This window comes from Podarcis muralis, chromosome 16 (assembly GCF_964188315.1).
Source record: "Podarcis muralis chromosome 16, rPodMur119.hap1.1, whole genome shotgun sequence".
NCBI classification, from domain to species: domain Eukaryota; kingdom Metazoa; phylum Chordata; class Lepidosauria; order Squamata; family Lacertidae; genus Podarcis; species Podarcis muralis.
In genome coordinates this window covers 24,902,084-24,920,465 of record NC_135670.1, presented here as the reverse complement: position 1 = coordinate 24,920,465, position 18,382 = coordinate 24,902,084, and positions in this window count along the sequence as shown.

Genomic DNA, 18,382 nt, shown 5'->3' with positions numbered 1-18,382 from the left:
TGGGGGGGGGTCTCCCCTTTCTGCACGAACTACAGCAGCTTTGGGAGGGAGAGCTTACATATCCCCTGACTTACCATATTTATAACCCATGCTTAACCGAGCAGTCCCAGGGCAGGAATACATAGAACATTAAAACAATAATGAGCAACATCTCTAGAGGCTAAAGCATGTAAAACATCAAACCTTATGCTAAAAAGTCAACAGCAGCCAGTAAGGCATGGAGTGAATAAATAAAATGAATCGTTCCATTTCAGTATTGCTCCTCACCCCTTCCAAAAAGCTGGCCAACAAAACACCAGTAATGCTGGTGCATGGTGCACGTTTGAGGGGTGTCATTGTACAGGCACAGGGCCACCACAGAGAAGACCCTGCCATGCCCTTCCTAACTCCAGCAGCTGCAGACACAATAGCATTTTGCATCCTGACCCTGAATACCAGTTGCTGAGGAAGGTAACTTCTGCCATTGCCTACAAACTCTAATGCAAAGAGGGTGAGGTGTGTGACCTGAGAAAGGGGTATGTGGATGAGGAGATAGCCTGAAGACCTTGTGGAAGACCCCTGCTGCCATTCAACAACATCAAGAGGGCCACAGATGCCTCCTCCCTGTTTTATGGGGAAGCCTTGTAGATCTGCAGAATAATAATAGCCTTAGTCCTTCACAGCATGAAAGCAAGACACTCCCGGGCCAGACAGAAAGAGCTGTAGAAGGAGATATCATCTGCACATGCTGTCCTGGAGACAGGCTAGCCCTCAATGAAGCCACAATGGTCAAAAGTACAGCTGAAAAGAGACAGCTTGAAAGCGGAGCTTGGCAGCTGGAAAATGACATCTCGGAGCTTGAAGATGTTTGGTGTCATTAAAGCCCCGGACACATGAAGGGCTGAGTGTCTTGGAGCCGCCTGCCATGAACATTAATTACAAAAGGGAAGAATTGTGCAGGAACATTCGAGACCTCTTGAGCAAGAGAGAAGAACTGGAGAAAAACCCCTCACAAAGAATGCAAAGAAATAGAATGCAAAGAACTGGCTATTTTTCAACGGCGGGTGAAACTCTGAGAGGCAGACAGGGCTCCTCGCCGAAGCAGGAAATGAACTTGGAGATTCTGAAGGGAAAGTCAGAGGTGCTATTCAGAAATGCAACAATGGCAAGCTGTATGTTTATCTCTCAGGCTGAGAAAGAAGAAGAGAGAAGGGAGATGGGGAAAAACTGTTAAAGCAGCCACTGACAAGCTAGTGCCCTACCAGATGTTTGGGACCACAATTCCCACCAGCCCCAGTGACTGTAGCCACTTGGAATCATAGAACTGTAGAGTTGGAGGGGACCCCCATTTTGGGCAACAGCTCCCATCAGATTCTACCACTTTTTCTACAGTTCCCAGAAACCCCAACCAGTATGGCCTGAGCGGTGTCAGGAGACGTGTGTGACGTTATCTGGATTGAGCTTCAGTTTATTGGTTCTCATCCAGTCCATTACTGAGGCAACACAGCGGTCCAGCACATCCTCAGCCACACCCGCAGATGTAAAGGAAAAGTAGAGCTGTGTGTCATCGGCATATTGCTGACAACCTACTCCAAAATTCCTGATGAACCCACTCAGCAGTTTCAAGTAGATGTTAAATAGCATGGGGGATAAAATCAGACTCTAAGGAACCCCACACTGAAGGCTCCACAGAGCCAGGAAGCACTCCTCAAACATCATCCTCTGGTAATGACCATCCAAGTAGGACTGGGGCCACCGCAAAGCGGTGCCACCCACCCCTAGCTCAGACAGCCGCTCCAAAAGGATATCATGGTTGATGGCACTGAAAGCTGCTAAGAAGTTGAGGAGAATTGACAAGGACACATTTCACTTGTCTCTCTCCTGACAGAAGTGACCAAAGCAGTTTCTGTGCCAAAAAGTGGGCCTAATGTCTGTCAGGTGTGCATGCAGGAGCCAGGTCCTGTGACCAATCAGAGTTTGCAGGACTGGGGCCTTCCTAAGTTTGTTCTGAAGAGGCAAGGCTCACAGGTGAGGCCAATTGGTAACTCACAGCACCTGGTGGCAAAAGCTGGGAAGGGTTATAAGGTCAGCATTTCGCTTCAGCTCTTTGCCACAGCAACACGCTTCCTGCCTTTGGCTTCTTGCTTCCTGATCCTTGATCCTTGGACGCTTGACTTCGTGATTCCTTGCTTCTTGATCCTCGGACCCCTGACTTCGTGACTCCTTGCTTCCTGACCCTCGGACTCCTGGCTTCTGGACCCCCGTTCCTGCTCCCACCCAGTGGCGTAGCGTGGGGGGTGCAGGGGGGCCGGCCGCACCGGGCGCAACATCTGGGGTTAGGGCAAATCCACGGGTTAGGGGGCGCAAATCCACGGGTTAGGGGGCGCAAATTACTTGCCTTGCCCCGGGTGCTGACAACCCACGCTACGCCACTGCTCCCACCCCGCCATCTTGCCCCCGGTCCTGGCGTTCCCTGCCAGGACTTTGATCACCCGTGAACCGGACCATGACAATATCCAAGGGAACTAGATCTGGAAAATCAATTTCATCCAAGAGTGCCTGGATCTGGTCTGCAACCACCTACTCAAGAACCTTCCCCAAGAAGGTGAGATTCACAACTGCCCAGTAATTTCTTCGATGGTTTTTTGAGGAGTGGTTTTACCACTGCCTCCTTCAAGCAGGGAGGGACCACCCTCTCACACAAAGAGGCATTCATCACCTTCTTGGCCCAGCCAGCTGTCCTCTCCCTGGTAGTTTTTATGAACCAGAGTGCAAGTGGTTGTCCTGACCGATCCAAGGACCTTGTCCACATCCTCAAGCCTTACTAACTGAAACTCCTCCAGCACAACAGGACTAGGCAGTGATAACTAAGGAATCCCCTTGAGGTTCATCTGCTGTAACTGCGGAGTCAAGGTCCTGGTGGATGCCAATGATTTTATCCTCAAAATACTTTGTTTGCAAACAAGTCACAACGAGCTGCCATCAGTTCCGCCACCTCCTTCAAGCCAGACTGTAAGAGGCTCCGTATTACCCAGAAAAGCTCTGCTGGGTGGCAGAATGAAGATGCAATGGAGGCAGAAAAATACTGGTATGCCGCCTTTGCTACCTTCACTGCCACTAAGGAGGATGGATGTTTCCTCGCCCTAAGCTCTGGAATATAGCAGGGAGCCAAAAGGGCTCCACAAAGCAGGAAAGGGTGCTCAGGAGCAACTATGTAATATTAAAATGGATATCTCCCATGATCCCCATCGTTCTGCCTGGACACTGAGGTCCAGCACTGAGGACCTTCTGGCAGTTCCCTCACTGTGAGAGGTGAGGTTACAGGGAACCAGGCAAAGGGCCTTCTTGGTAGTGGCTCCCGCCCTGTGGAACGCCCTCCCATCAGATGTCAAGGAAATAAACAACTATCTGACTTTTAGAAGACATCTGAATGCAGCCCTGTTTAGGGAAGTTTTTCATGTTTGATGTTTTATTGCATTTTTAATATCCTGTTGGGAGCTGCCCAGAGTGGCTGGGGAAACCCAGCAAGATGGGTGGGGTATAAATAAATCATTATTATTATTATTATTATTATTATTATTATTATTATTATTATTAATTTATTTATTTATTATCCCCAAACATTGACCATGCTGGTTGGGGTTGATGGAGGGACACAAGCTCCCAGCTCCCTACCCCCAGTGCAGGAGAGAAAATGTGAGTTTTTTTGAGCTGGGGATTTTTGTTTTTGTTTTTGTTTTTTGTTTTTAAGAAGAAAACCTGCTTGCTTTCCCTAGTCGAAATGTGCTTACTTTGCATAGGAGTAGAACAAGTGATACCCAGTAAAGTGAATTTACGGAGAAGGAAATTTCACCGCGTTCTGAGTTATTGGTGCCATAATGCATTGAAAGGCGCCCAGCAAAACAATTGACGTAGTTGTTTTGCATTTATGGCACCAGGGTGATTTAAACTTCTAGTCGGAGAGGGAGGGAGAGGAAATCTCTGCATCTTTGAAGAGCATAATGGGGAAAATATGTTAAAAGCTCTGTAGTATCCAGGGGCATGGTAGAAATATGTATGCTGCTTTGGGGCTGGGGGGGGGGGGAGGGAATATGATCATCCAACTTCATCTGAGTGATGGAGGATGTTGAGGTTTAAAATATCGCCCCGAGGTTCTTGCAGACAGTTCCTTCAATAGACGTCGGATGCCTCCTGTCAAAACTGCCCAGCTAATGCGTGTTTGAATGTGGCCCTAACACTACGCATTGTTTCTTAAAACTTTGCAGGACCCAAAACTTTGGAATGTGATGGGCTTATGTTTGTGTGAGTGTCTGGAGGTGGTTGGAGGATGGATGGTGGCTAACAGATTGAGGCTGAATCCTGACAAGACAGAAGTACTGTTTGGGGGGACAGGGGGTGGGTGGGTGGGTATGGGGGACTCCCTGGTCCCAAATGAGGCAACTGTTCCCCTGAAGGAGCAGGTGTGCAGCCTGGGCATCATTTTGGACTCACAGCTGTCCATGGAGGCGCAGGTCAATTCTGTGTCCAGGGCAGCTGTCTACCAGCTCCATCTGGTATGCAGGCTGAGACCCTACCTGCCCGCGGACTGTTTCGTCAGAGTGGTGCATGCTCTGGTTATCTCTCGCTTGGACTACTGCAATGTGCTGTATGTGGGACTACCTTTGAAGGTAACCCGGAAACGACAACTAAACCAGAATGCGGCAGCTAGACTGGTGACTGAGAGTGGCTGCCAAGACCATATAACACTGGTCCTGAAAGACCTACATTGACTCCCAAGTATGTTTCCAAGCACAATTCAAAGTGTTGGTGCTGACCTTTAAAGCCCTAAATGGCCTCGGCCCAGTATATCTGAAGGAGCGTCTCCACCTCCATCGTTCAGCCTAGACACTGGGGTCCAGCTCCGAGGGCCTCCTGGTGGTTCCCCTACTGTGAGAAGTGAGGATACAGGGAACCAGGCAGAGGGCCTTCTTGGTAGTGGCACTTGCCCTGTGGGACGCCCTCCCATCAGATGTCAAGGAAATAAACAACTACAGTGGTACCTCAGGTTAAGTACTTAATTCATTCCGGAGGTCCGTTCTTAACCTGAAACTGTTCTTAACCTGAAGCACCACTTTAGCTACTGGGGCCTCCTGCTGCCGCCGTGCCGCTGGAGCACGATTTCTGTTCTTATCCTGAAGCAAAGTTCTTAACCTGAAGCACTATTTCTGGGTTAGCAGAGTCTGTAACCTGAAGCGTATGTAACCCGAGGTACCACTGTATGTGACTTTTAGAAGACAACTGAAGGCAGCCCTGTTTAGGGAAGTTTTTAATGTCTGATGTTTTATCGATTTTAAATTATTATTATCATTAATTTTGTTGGGAGCCACCCAGGGTGGCTGGGAAACTCAGCCAGATGGGTGAGGTGTAAATAAATTTATTATTTAAATAATAAAATAATAAAATTATTACTATTATTATTATTATTATTATTATTGCACTGTCATGATCAAGTCCCACCCCAAGGCAACAGAATAGGTGACCAACCCCCCCCCCCATATAAGAAGCTGTCTTATACCAAGGCAGACCATTCATCCATCTTGTTCAGTATTGTTTACACTGACTGGCAGTCATCAGATGAGCCTGGTGGATCAGACCAATGGCTTATCTAGTCCAGTACCCTGTTCCCAGCACCCTGGCCACCCAGCTCACTGACCATCATCCAACCACATTTAGCAAGTTTAAGCAAAGTCAAGCACAACATAGAAAGGCAGTATGGTGCAGTGGTTTGAATGCAGGGCTGTGACCAAGGAGACCAGAGTTCAAATCCCCACTCAGCCATGAAGCTCACTTGTTGACCTTCTCTCACCTTAACCTACCTCCTAGGGCTGTTGTGATGATAAGAACGGGGGAGGGTGAACAACAATGTAAATCACCTTGAGCTCCCTTGGACTGACTATAGATGCCATGATAAACTTTGGCTCAACTGTGCCCCCAGAAATTATTCAAATCTTGCAAGTTTAAGAGGTGCTGCCCAATATTAATCTGAGAGCTTTTACTGCTTGGAGAGGAAGGAAGGAAGGAATTTGAAAGGGAAATAAAAATGTATTTAAGAGCTGGATCTATTAAAAAAGAGAGAGGCTAGGAGAAGGTCGAAATCCTATAATGGCTATCCAGGGGGAGTTGACCTTTTCCAATGTCTTTTGTTTCATGAATAGCTAAGCGTTGGGCTTTTCTCAATGGACACAGAGGGTTACAATGCGTTTCTTCAATGGCCCATCATGTTGTTTGCTAATAGATATTAGGCACACCAAGATGGGCTCTGAGACCCAAATATCTGGACATAAGAGCACTGAGAGACAGTAACCTTTTAGAGCTAGGCTGAAGCCGTGGAGGAGAAACCTTTTCTTTTCTTTTCTTTGCTGCTGGAAACTGATAAGATACCACAGAGCTGTCAATGTGCTTGTCCAAAGGAGGCAATTTTTGGATACATGTCATCGCTATGAGAACTGATGGTGTCTGAAAGTGTGGGGGGAAAAGGCCTACCTCTGAGAACACTCCAGAATCAAATATAAGCAGTGCTGAAACTGTACAGTGGTACCTCGGGTTACAGACGCTTAAGGTTACAGACGCTTAAGGTTACAGACTCTGCTAACCCAGAAATAGTACCTTGGGTTAAGAACTTTGCTTCAGGATGAGAACAGAAATCGTGCGGCAGCAGCAGGAGGCCCCATTAGCTAAAGTGGTACCTCAAGTTAAGAACAGTTTCAGGTTAAGAACGGACCTCCAGAACGAATGAAGTACTTAACCCGAGGTACCACTGTATACAACAACTTGACATTTCTTGCATAAGAACATAAGAAATGCCTGCTGGATCATGGAGGAAAGACAATCAATGACTACTATTATTACAGTATGATTATTTATTGAATTTATATATCACCCTATAAAGGTAAAAAGGTAAAGGACCCCTGGATGGTTAAGTCCAGTCAAAGGCGACTATGGGGTTGCAGCACTCATCTCGCTTTCAGGCAAAGAGAGCCGGCGTTTGTCCACAGACAGATTTCCGGGTCATGTGGCCAGCAAGACTAAACCGCTTCTGGCTCACCATAATGGAAACCAGAGCGCACGGAAACGCTGTTTACCTTCCTGCCACAGTGGTACCTATTTATCTACTTGCACTGGCGTGCTTTTGAACTGCTAGGTTGGCAGGAACTGGAACAGAGCAACGGGAGCTCACTCCATCACGCGGATTCGAACCGCCAACCTTCCAATCAGCAAGCCCAAGAGGCTCTAGAGTAGACCACAGCACCACCTGCTTCCCGGAAGTCTCAGGGCGGTTCACAGAAAAGAGCAACATAAAAATGATGTCATGGTGGAACTGTCAATGAGCCAGGGCAGGCACACATATGGAAGGCATGGAACGCCATGTCCCTGGTTCATCTTAATGAAGACATTGCTGAAACTAAGCTCTTAGGCAAGCCCTTTCCCTCTCACTCTGCATCCCCCCCCCCCCACAGAAGAAAACTGCTTCAAGGCCATTATCAATATGCTCTAATAATAATAATAATAATAATAATAATAATAATAATAATAATAATATCCCAACCATCTGATTGGTTTGTCCCAGCCACTCTCGGTGGTTTCCAACATATATAAAAAGGTAAAGGGACCCATGACCGTTAGGTCCAGTCGCGGATGACTCTGGGGTTGCAGTGCTCATCTCGCTTTACTGGCCGAGCGAACCGGCGTACAGCTTCCGGGTCATGTGGCCAGCATGACTAAGCCGCTTCTGGCGAACCAGAGCAGCGCACGGAAACGCTGTTTACCTTCCCGCTGGAGCGGTACCTACGTGCTTTCGAACTGCTAGGTTGGCAGGAGCTGGGACAGAGCAACGGGAGCTCACCCTGTCGCGGGGATTCGAACCGCCTACCTTCCGATCAGCAAGCCCTAGGCTCTGTGGTTTAACCCACAGCGCCACCCACGTCCCTTCCAACATATATAAAAACACAATAAAACATTAAACATCAAAAAAACTTCCCTATACAGGGCTGCCTTCAGAATGTCTTCAAAAAGAGGTATAGTTACTTATCTCCTTGGCTCGGGCGTCACATAACTCCATAGCCTCCAACATTTACCCAGTGAAAATAGGGACATCCTAAGGAAAAGAGGGACATTCCAGGATCAACTCAGAAAGACAGATGGCTTCTGTCAATCCAGGACTGTCCCTGGAAAATACAGGCAGTTGGAGGGTCTGCAACTGGTATTCAGGAGCATTACTGCCTCTGACCAAAATTAGTGGCAACGAGAAAATTAAGAAAGGGAACCTGCCAACAAAGGTGTCATTTGAAGTGCCATACAGTGGTGCCTCGCAAGACGAAATTAATTCGTTCCGCGAGTTTTGTCGTCTTGCGATTTTTTTCGTCTTGCGAAGCACGGTGTTGGGAAAGTTTTGGAAAAGCTTCAAAAATCACCAAAGTCTTCAAAAACCTCAAAAATGGCTACCACACCGCGTGCTATGAGTTGCTCCTCGAAGTCAAGTCGCAACTGTATTAACGGTGTTAAGAAAAAGGAAACAAACTTGCAAGACATTTCCGTCTTGCGAAGCAAGCCCATAGGGAAAATCGTCTTGCGAAGCAGCTCAAAAAACAAAAAACCCTTTCGTCTTGCGAGTTTTCCGTCTTGCAAGGCATTCATCTTGCGAGGTACCACTGTATTGCCAACAGGCAATTGAGCTCAACAAAATGCCAGTGCTCCGGAATCTGCCATTTACAGACTCAACTCGCTTGTTTCAAGTTCCAATATTCTCTCATATGTATATGAGAAAATGCCAATATCTTTATCACAGCCATTGGGGTTAATCGAACAGCCAGACACATTAGAAAAGAAAGCCTCCGACATAAAAAAGAAGGTGGGACAGCCTTCAGGAATGTTGGGAATCCACCGTGTCCTTAAGAAAACAGCAGGGCTGGCTACATTGCAGAGGTATCAAACAAGAGCTATTTGCAAACCAATCAATATATTCCCTCTGAGGGCTCATTCATTAACGCTACAAAGGCTTGCCAATTGGTAAATGCGCACAGATCAATTCGGGTCCCTGCTAATTGTACGGGAGGAGAGAAGGTCACGAAAGGGCGGGCAGGCGGACAGACATTTCTGGAGGTAGCAGAAGAAACTCATTCTGTGCTCTAATCAGGGCCGGCTCTTCCGTGAAGCAAGGTGAGGCAACTGCCTTGGGCAGCAGGATCCACAGGGGGAGCAGATCTTGCCTCCAAGGAATGTATTGTCCACTGCTGCTTCCACTGCCAAGGTGGCAGCAAAGACCTGGTCTTCTTCAACCCCTAGGAAGGAAATGGTAAGGGATGCCCTTTGGGGTCTCCTGGGCTCTGCACCCACCCAGCCCGATTTAGAGTGCCCCCCCCCACGATGGCATTTGATTCCAGATCATTCAAGCATCCCTATTTTCCAGTCCCAGATTTACAGAAGTGTTATTGCAATCCTGCTAATGTTTTTATCCTGCTTACAGTGGTCTCCAAGAGAGATTACAATTTTTCCCCATTCTTTGTTAAAGAAGAGTATGGATTTGATATCCCGCTTTATCACTACCCTAAGGAGTCACAGAGCAGCTAACATTCTCCTTTCCCTTCCTCCCCCACAACAAACACTCTGTGAGGTGAGTGGGGCTGAGAGACTTCAGAGAAGTGTGACTAGCCCAAGGTCACCCAGCAGCTGCATGTGGAGGAGCGGAGACGCGAACCCGGTTCCCCAGATTACGAGACTACCGCTCTTAACCACTACACCACACTGGCTTTGGTATTCTTGGTTCCTGAGCTTTCCGGTCAGTTTTGCCAATTCGGCATAGTCCAACTATTTAATTTGCCATCTTCTCTGGTAGGGACTTTATCTTCTTTCCATCTCTGGGCTAGTAGCATCCGTGCAGCTGTCATCGCGTACATAAAAAGTGTTTTCTGCTCCTCTGGAATATCAGCTTTTAGAAAACATCTGAAGGCAGCCCCTGTATATGTATGTTTTTAATTTTTAAAAAAAGTTTAAAGTTTTATTATGTTTTTATATTTGTTAGAAGCCACCCAGAGTGGCTGGGCCATCCCAGTCAGATGGGCAGGGTATAAATAGTAAAATTCTTATTATTGTTATGGAATAGGACATCCCTATTTTCATCAGAGAAATGTTGGAGGGCATGTGATTCACATTTCAACCACTAGGCAAGGTTGATTTGATCCTGCCCCGCCCCCCACCTTATTCCCAATGTTGATCTTTACTTGCCTCTTCTTCTCCGGTGGAAGGTGGCTGCCATTTTGTGGTTCACCTCAGAAGCCACAGTGTCTTGGGCTGGCCCTGACGCTAATCCATGTGAGGAAGTTCTGACTCTAGAAGGCTGCCTAAGTATATCTTGATATACCTCTAAATAAGTGCAGCGGTGGGATGCTGGATTTACAGGAGAGAAAGAGAGAAGAGTGACAGAAAGAGAAAGAGGTTAGAGAGAGAGAGCAAGCAAGGGAGGGAGAGAGGAAAGGGTGACAGAAAGAGAAAGTGTTTCTGCCCACAAGTGGCTCTGCGTTTTGCTCTGATCCTGACTCTGCCCCCACCTTTCTCTGGCATCAGGGCTGGATTTAGGCATAGCTGTCAGCTTTTCCCTTTTCTTGCGAGGAATCCTGTTCGGAATAAGGGAATTTCCCTTAAAAAAAGGGAAACGTTGACAGCTGTGGATTTAGGTTTGATGAGGCCCTTAGCTACTGAAGGTAATGGGGCCCTTTATATGTCCAACTGTCCTTTGTCAACAACAAATTGTCGCTGTTTTTCATGTTGAATATATGCTATATGGTAATTTATGGACTTAATAGGTCTTTGCACATGTTGCCATGCAACCATGTAGGCACCCTATATATAGAAATGAGCAAACCAGTGATATTTTGGGGAGCAGGCTAGAAGGCGGGGCCCATTACTTACATCATAGGAGCCTGCACAACACAAAACACTGTTGCTGTATGTATGTTTTGTTTTATTTGTTTTTTATCTTATATTTTGGAAATGTACCTCCAGTATTTTTTTTCCTTTAATTTTTTTTGGGGGGCCCCCAAGAGAGTGGGGTCCTAAGGTATAGCTTGTTTAGCTTATATATAAATCCAGCACCGTCTGGCATGCTGCCCCCCCTGACAGGTGAACCCCTAATTTCACAGGCTGAAATGGCTCAACTGATGCTCAGTGATTGGCAGATGGGTAACCACACTCACCTGCCCAACTCGGACCACAAGCAGCAGGGCTGGATCCTGTCCTCCCCCTCTGTTTCAGGGTACCTCTTCCTTTCTCATCTTCCTGAGAGCCAGTGTGGTGTAGTGGTTAAGAGCGGTAGACTTGTAATCTGGTGAACTGGGTTCAATTCCCCGCTCCTCCACATGCAGCTGCTGGGTGACCTTGGGCCAGTCACACTTCTTTGAAGTCTCTCAGCCCCACTCACCTCACAGAGTGTTTGTTGTGGGGGAGGAAGGGAAAGGAGAATGTTAGCCGCTTTGAGACCCCTTAAAGGGAGTGAAAGGCGGGATATCAAATCCAAACTCTTCTTTAAAAAATGCATCGATGCAGAGAAATGTGAATAACCACATACCAGACTCCGGTCTGGGTACCACTCTATTGCTGCTCTTATCTAGAGCTCTCTGATTTCCCTTCTGAATATCCAGGAAATGCAGCTCGAAGTCAGACCTGCAAAAACACATCTCTTTATTGTACCGCTAGGAGCAATAGATGTGGAGTGCTGAGGGTCCCATTGCCCCCACCCACCCACACAGAGACAAGCACGCACCTCGTTGCCTCCTTAAGTGATTCCTGCATGCCCGTGTCTGCGCTTTCATCTCTCTGTAGGTAACCTCGAAAAATAAATACAGAACTTTGCTTTTCGTTCCCTGCTGTTCCCTGAGAGCTGCCAGCCTTGTCTCTCACTGGGCAGAGAGCTGCAAATTTTCAGGCAGTACAAGGCTTGCAAAAACCAAATGCAAGTGGATTCCTGGGGCTCCGAGCTCTTTGCTCAACACAGCGCGAGAATGTCTGATCTTTCCCGGAAACTTGGCTTGGCACAGGTAAAATGGTCTCTCTCTCGCTGTCATGCCGGCACAAACCTCATTCGCTTACAGTATTCCTACAATGATGCCAACTTCGCCTGCCCCTACTGCAACCCATGGGACGCGGGTGGCGCTGTGGGTTAAACCAGTGTTCCCCAACCTTGGGCCTCCAGCTGTTTTTGGACTACAACTCCCATCATCCCTCGCTAGCAACACCAGTGGTCAAGGATGATGGGAATTGTAGTCCAAAAACAGCTGGAGGCCCAAGGTTGGGGAACACTGGGTTAAACCACAGAGCCTAGGACTTGCCGATCAGAAGGTTGGCGGTTCGAATCCCCGCAACGGAGTGAGCTCCCGTTGCTCGGTCCCTGCTCCTGCCAACCTAGCAGTTTGAAAGCACGTCAAAGTGCATGTAGATAAATAGGTACCGCTCCGGTGGGAAGGTAAAAAGCATTTGCGTGCGCTGCTCTGGTTCGCCAGAAGCGGCTCAGTCAAATCCAAACTCTTCCTCTTCTTCTGCTGCTGCTCCTGGGCTGGCCAAGAGTTGAGGTTGGGCAGACTCTTGCGCAACTGCATGGCGCACGGGGCCCACAGGTAGGGAAGGAGGGCAGGCGCTCCACAGACATGCCAGAAACTGCTGCCAGCGGCAGAGCACAAACAGCTCGCCCAGCCTCTTCCTCCCACACACCCACTTGCCTCTTCTCCAAGCCAGCCGCTGTCCTCTCTCCTCCAATGTGCACCCTGGTGCCATGCGCCTTGGCCACGCTCTCCAGCAGGAACCCCCACAGCCCCCCTATGACCCTGTGTGAGCTCATAGGGGACAGCAATGCAGCGTGAGCTGAGGATGAGGCAGTGGCAGCCACATCCCTCCCACTGCCCCAGCCTGCCCCCTCTGCTCCCGCCAGCCCCCCCAAATAATCCTCTACTTCTCTGACAACACCGTCATCTCCCATAGTCACTTCTCTCCCTCCGCACCCCTCCAAGAGTGAGGAGGAAGTTAGTGCAATGGTTTGGCACCCCCTCCCCAAGGGAATTGGATCATTTCCTTCTTTTTTCCAGGATTGAGACTCCCTTACCCTCTTTCTTCCTCTACTCCCTTCCTCTGTCTCACCCCCCCCCCATACTGTACACTTTTTAATGGTTTATGGGGTGCAATACTTGCTTTGCCCCAGGCACTGGCAACCCATGCTACACCACTGCTGGGAATGCCCCCTGTCTGAAACCCTGGAGAGAAACTATCAGGGGCAATGCTGACAAGTGGTCTGACCCAGTATAAGGCAGCTTCCTATTTTCCTAAGCAGAAGGGTCACGACTCAGTGGCAGGGCATCACTTTTGCATGCAGAAGGCCCTGATTCCAATCTTTGGTATGTCCAGGGACACTGCCAATCAGTGTAGACAAGACTGAGCCAGGTAGACTAGGTGTCTCACTCAGTATAATGCAGTTTCCTGGGTTGGGGTTGACCTTCTAGCTCCCCAGTGGTTGGCGTTGACATGAGCGCATGTTCCTCCTAATTCAATCCTTCCTTTATGTTCAAGAGCCTTGAGCATGGCCCCATTATCGGCCATTGCCATGGAGACGAATGGGATACCACTATTAAAAAAGAACAGGATTACGGTTATGATCCAGGCAAGAGAGTGCGAGAACAGATGGACTCTTAATAGCCATGCAAATGTTCTTAGTGATAAAACAAAAATGTTCTGGGTGTAGGTAGAGTGGGAAAGGTCCAGAATATACAGCCATGAAGCCAGCCGTCATTTCCAAAGTAGTTGCACCATCAATTATCTCAGTGTGCCAGAGTTATCATCATCATCACCTTACAAAGTGCTGGTGCTAGCGAATAAACGGTACACACACACACACACACATGCACACAAGCGTTAAGTGGCACTCAGGCTTTTAACTGGTTCCCTGCACAGGAATTAAATTCTACCGCACTCATTCTGCTTTATTTCACCCATATGCTCAAATGGTATCCCTGTGCTTTTTTTCAGGATGGAACAGTGAGTGGTGGAAGGCTATCTATTTAGGCAGACAAATTCGCTGGGGCGAGAATATGCTACTGGTACAAAGCACCACCCAATGGGTAGTCCTTCTGCACCAGCTTACTGTCATGGCCCCAGAGGTCAGGGTCTATGTCTTCAGGAAGACTTCAGGTCCAGGGATTTACAGTGAGAAAGGGGACCACCCTCAGGGACAGTATTTCTTCATGCAGCGCATAGTTAAACTATTGAACTCACTCCCAAAGGAGGCAGTGATGGCCATCAACTTAGATGGCTTTCACAGCAGACTAGAAAAATCCCTGGATGAAAGGGCTGTTGATGGCTACAAGCCAGGATGACTGTGTTCTGCCTTCATGGTAGGAGGTGGCAGTGCTTCTGAATTCCAGTTCCTGTAGTCCACAGGAGAGAAGAGTGTTCTTGTGCTCAACTCCTGCTTGTGGGGTTCCCAGAGGCCTCTGGTTGGCCACTGTGAAAACAGGATGCTGGATGAGATGGGCCATTGGCCTGATCCAGCATGCTCTTCTTATGTTCAGCACCTAAATTACTGGGAGCACTTCCTCAAAAACAGCCTGTGATGCCACCAGCCTGTCTAGCCTGAAGATGCTGTCTTGCCCTCCTCTAGCTCAGAGGACTCCAGCTCAAAAGTCCTAGTGCAACGTTCCTCTCACTGTCTCCATCAGAGTTGACAGCTGCTGAAGCAGGCTGGATTCCTTTCAATGAAGAGACCCATCTCAGTCAATGCGGAGCTCATAGTTGAGGTATAATAGTTAAAGCTATGGTTTCCCCAGTAGTGATGTATGGAAGTGAGAGCTGGACCATAAAGAAGGCTGATCGCCGAAGAATTGATGCTTTTGAATTATGGTGCTGGAGAAGACTCTTGAGAGTCCCATGGACTGCAAGAAGATCAAACGTATCCATTCTTAAGGAAATCAGCCCTGAGTGCTCACTGGAAGGACAGATCCTGAAGCTGAGGCTCCAGTACTTTGGCCACCTCATGAGAAGAGAAGACTCCCTGGAGAAGACACTGATGCTGGGAAAGATGGAGGGCACAAGGAGAAGGGGGCGACAGAGGACGAGATGGTTGGATAGTGTTTTCGAGGTTACCAGCATGAGTCTGACCAAACTGCGGGAGGCAGTGGAGGACAGAGGTGCCTGGCGTGCTCTGGTCCATGGGGTCACGAAGAGTCGGACACGACTAAACGACTAAACAACAACAACAACAACAAAAACTTCCCTGAACAGGGCTGCCTTCAGATGTTTCCTAAATGTTAGGTGGTTGTTTATCTCTTTGACATCTGATGGGAGGGCGTTCCACAGGGTGGGCGCCACTACCAAGAAGGCCCTCTACCTGGTTTCCTGTAACTTGGCTTCTCACAATGAGGGAACCACCAGAAGACCCTCGGTGCTGGACCTCAGTGTCTGGGCTGAGCGATGGGGGTGGAGATGCTCCTTCATGTATACTGGGCCGAGGCCGTTTAGGGCTTTAAAGGTCAACACCAACACTTTGAATTGTGCTCAGAAACGTACTGGGAGGCAATGGTAGGGCTGAGGCTCCTATTTCAGGCTCAGTCTGAGATTGGCCAGTGCTGAAACAACATCGGAGCACTGCTCTTAGGAAAAGGTCAGCCCGAGCCCTGTCCATGGTACCCTCGCCTCTGCCTGTGATGAGGTGCCAGCTACTTTGAAAGAAGCAGAAGCTGTGTATATGCAGAGCAGTGCTAAGGACCCAGTGTGGTGCAATGAGCTCTGTGTTCGAGTTCTGCTTGGGTGTCCTTTGCAAGCCACCATTTCTCAGAGAGGGATGCATTCTACCCCCAGGCCTGACGTATCACATTTCTGTTGCAGGCCACAAATTAGCAGCTTGGTGTGCAAGCTTGAGAATGAACCTGCAGAATGATTAGCCGCTGTTGAAAGATGCTGCATTGCTCCTAATTTTATATATTAACAGGCTCTGTCGTTAATCCATGCCGTGGTTCAGGCTGCAAACCTGAACACACTTTGCTTGGTGGGAGTTAGCTCGATTGACCGCCATCCAAATAGGCAAAAGATTGCGCCATCATTCTCTTATCTCTACTTCCTCCCCCTCTTTCTATCCCCCTGCTGCTTTTGGGCAGACTGCCAACTTTAACAGAATCACTGAGATCTTTCCTAGCTTAACAGGGTTCTGCAAAGTTCAATCATTGGAAGCTATTTGGATACGAATCAATAATAAAAAAAATATTTCTTTTTTTTAAAAAAAAAAAAAAAGATTGGACAGGATAAAATGAGAGAGATCTTTTTCTAATGAAAGAGATTGGCAGGCAGGGCCTTCCAGGGGAAAAACTGGCCGCATTCTGCAGAGATGGCTTTGAGAGGGAGAAGAAATGGAGTCACCGGGTACTGTAAAATTGAGTATTAAAGGTTTTAATGTGAGGGTGGATTATGATACATTGTTAAACTTAATTATGCTTAAGGATGGAGCTGCAAACCTTTATGGGGAGCAGAGCTATGAATTCCAGGTGTGTGCAAGGGGGAGAACCATTGCTGAACCTCAGAGTCATTGTTTTAACTCTTGCTAAGCTATGGTTTTCCCAGTAGTGATGTATGGAAGTGAAAGCTGGACCATAAAGAAGGCTGATCGCCGAAGATTTGATGCTTTTGAATTATAGTGCTGGAGGAGACTCTTGAGAGTCCCATGGACTGCAAGAAGATCAAACCTCTCCATTCTGAAGGAAATCAGCCCTGAATGCTCACTGGAAGGACAGATCCTGAAGCTGAGACTGCAATACTTTGGCCACCTCATGAGAAGAGAAGACTGCCTGGAAAAGACCCTGATGTTGGGAAAGATTGAGGGCACAAGGAGAAGGGGACGACAGAGGATGAGATGGTTGGACAGTGTTCTTGAAGCTACAAACATGAGTTTGACCAAACTGCGGGAGGCAGTGGAAGACAGGAGTGCCTGGCGTGCTCTGGTCCAGGGGGTCACGAAGAGTCGGACACGGCTAAACGACTAAACAACAACAAAACTTCAGAAGCATTGCTTGATTTTCATGATGGGGCAGGGGGGCGTTATTGCTAGAATTTTGAACCAGTTAGATTTCCTGCAAAAAAGGGGGGGGGACTGTCATTCACAGTTCTACACTTCCCAGCACCCTTAACAACCAACAATTCCCAGAATTCTTTGTGGGAAGTCATGTGTTTTAAACGTATGGTGTGTGCGGAGCCCCACAGAAGTTGCTGCAAAACCCAGGCACCGGAGAAATGTCCCAGATATGTTTGCATATGTAAAGTCATATAAACGGCCACATTTGTAGCCGGGTAATTGTAGGCGACTGTTTGAAAAGGACTTCTTTGCAGAGCGCATGGCTAAACTGCCGAACTTGCTCCCACAAAAGGTAGCGAGAGCCGCAAAATTTGGACAGGGCTGAAAAAGGATTGGACAAAGTCATAGAATGGGACCCTGAGTGCCATCTAGTCCAACCCCCTACAATGCAGAAATCCTGCCATCCCTGAGTGGGCTTGAACTACCAACCTTCTGGTTAACAGCCAGACACACTAACCCATTGCGCCACAGGAGATACAGAGGAAGAGGAGACTATTACAGTGGTACCTCGGGTTACATACGCTTCAGGTTACATATGCTTCAGATTACAGACTCCGCTAACCTAGAAATAGTACCTTGGGTTAAGAACTTTGCTTCAGGATGAGAACAGAAATCGCGCAGTGGCGGTGCAGCAGCAGTGGGAGGCCCCATTAGCTAAAGTGGTGCTTCAGGTTAAGAACAGTCTCAGGTTAAGTATGGACCTCTGGAACGAATTAAGTACTTAACCCGAGGTACCACTGTATTATTATTATTATTAATTGCTAAGATATTTTCCAGGAAACGTCATAAATGCCTATCGAAATCTGAATCAGGCCGAGGGGAATTCACCTGTCACTCTCTCAAATTCCCAAACCAGGATTTAAAAGGGAAAACAGAGATCTAGGAGGTTAGATGATGTAGGCTCAAGGAGCAGATTAAGCATTTCCCTGGACGGCATGAGACAAATCAGTCAACAAATACTGGAGAAGAAGCTGAATGTGCTTGCATCTCATTTGCCAACTTATAATTCATTTTTATGTGCAGTTTGGAAGTCTTCCACATGGCTCGGCTGCTTTTGCAACTTGAGAGGGTTCTAATTTTTTTCCTCCCTACTTGGTCCCAGCGGTCTTTGAACGTCAACTTTGGTCAGGTCTGACAATAAGTCACTTTGCAGTCTCCCCAATGGAACATTCCTGCTCGGCTCTTAAATCTTTCCTTTGCCTATTCATTGGGCCTCATTTAAATATTTCCTCCCAATTATAAGAGCTAATGGCTATGAGATGAGGAACA